Genomic DNA, 1,999 nt, shown 5'->3' on the forward strand with positions numbered 1-1,999 from the left:
ATAACGTATGTTATTACGACTATAATTGTGTAGAGAAAGAAGAAGAAAATTATTGTGTAAGTAATAAACGAATTATATGAAGGTTTTGTTCAGAATATGTAATGTATATAATATAATATGCAATATAATAATAGAGGTTAGTAGATACAATATGTAATAAGTATATATTTTTCAGACAGCATGCCGACCTGTTGTATCAAGAACTGTATAAATCGCAGTTCTTGTGTATTTAGTAACAATTTAATGTTTTATACATTCCCAAAAGATACCGATTTGTGTCGAAATGGCTCAAGGCTTGTGGCATAAATGTCAATACTTAGATTAAACATGGTATGAATGTGTACATATAACAATTTAAAATTATACATGTCATTAGCGTATTTTTTATTACAATAATTGTAACAAAATGTACACCCACGGTAATTGATTCTGTCCCTCGGAAATTTTCACAAAATGAAAAGTGACCTCCTTTCTATATTAATTGTCACTATTCATGCACGATAAGATTCAGTCGTAACGTTAATCGTGCATGGATTGTGACAATTAATATAGAAAGGTGGTCATTTTTTATTTTGTGAAAATTCCGAGGGACAGAATTAATTACCGTGGGTGTACCTTCAGAACGGGTATGCGAAGTGCATTTCAAAACAAAATACATAGAAAGGCAACTAACGAAGCCACGGTCAAATTCCGCGCGTGCACAATGGGTCATAAGTGATTGGCTGACTACATTTGTCCCCCACTCTTTGCCGCCATTATGCGCAACAACACACCTTGTATATTTCCACCATGGTTAGAGTAACGTATGTACATACATGTGGCGGCAAATCAATTGTACTAAAAGATAATTTATTCGTAAATTATTTATGTTGACATTTTTTGTGGTATTGTTTAATAAATTACGATCCAAGAATCTGTATAATTGCTTCTTTTAATTTCAGACAGGCCAGTTTCCCATCTTACAGTCAAATGAGAGAGGAATGCTCGATTTGGTCAGTTCTTGAACTCTAACCCAATTCTAACCTTTGGTGGAAACTTAGTCAATAAAATGGAAGAAGTTTTATTAATAAACACTGCGAGTAATGATATATTAAAAACTGCTTTAGCTTTGGATTTAAGTAGCGAAAGCGAAAGTGAAACGGAAGAATTATTAAACATAATTATTCGTACGCAATTTTCTCGATTAAGAGGACGAACAAAAAAAGTTATCCGAATAGAAAATTACGTAAATAATGTAGTACCTAGATTCACGGCACGACAATTCAAAGAACATTTTCGTATGACACCGAGAACTTTTTATTTATTGGAAAATAAGGTAATTATTTAGATTAGGGGACACCTCACCGATGACCTTGACATATGTTGTCAATAAGGTCATGATTCTGAGTAACTTTGCCTTAAAAACTATAGGCGGCGGTCTCTTATAGTTTCTGAGATATTTAGACTTAAAGGTATAATTTTGTATAATACAAGACAAATGTTCACTTTAGGGGATCCAGCTCCGATGATCTTAACCTTGACATATGTTGTCAAGGTCATGACCTTGAGTGACCTCCCGCATGTTTTAGGTGGCGGTCGCTGTCCGTTAAAAAGTTACGATCAAAAAAAGTTTCGAAATTAACGTATTATTTCTGGGAAATTATACGTATTAACGTATCATTTCTGCCATATATGTATTATAACAAGTACTATTTTACATCTCCTCCTGTGTAGAAACGTTAAACTTTCCACGTGAAGTAACTTTAACCCCCCCTCTTCACAGGGGCACTCGACTTCTACGATTGTACTGTTGCTATGATAGTACTGTCGGGGCAGACCTCTGTCGACGGTGTGGGTGCGGGGGGGTGGCCGAAGCCCGCCCCCTTGCACCCGCCCGTGCGTGCGTGCGTGCGTGTGTGTGTGTGTGTAAAATATCAAGTAATAGACTCATAATCGTTATATAACGAATGGAACACACACACACACACGGGCGGATGCAAGGGGGCGGCCTTCGGCCACC

The sequence above is a fragment of the Cyphomyrmex costatus genome, unplaced genomic scaffold, assembly GCF_001594065.2.
Source record: "Cyphomyrmex costatus isolate MS0001 unplaced genomic scaffold, Ccosl1.0 scaffold579, whole genome shotgun sequence".
Classification (NCBI taxonomy): domain Eukaryota; kingdom Metazoa; phylum Arthropoda; class Insecta; order Hymenoptera; family Formicidae; genus Cyphomyrmex; species Cyphomyrmex costatus.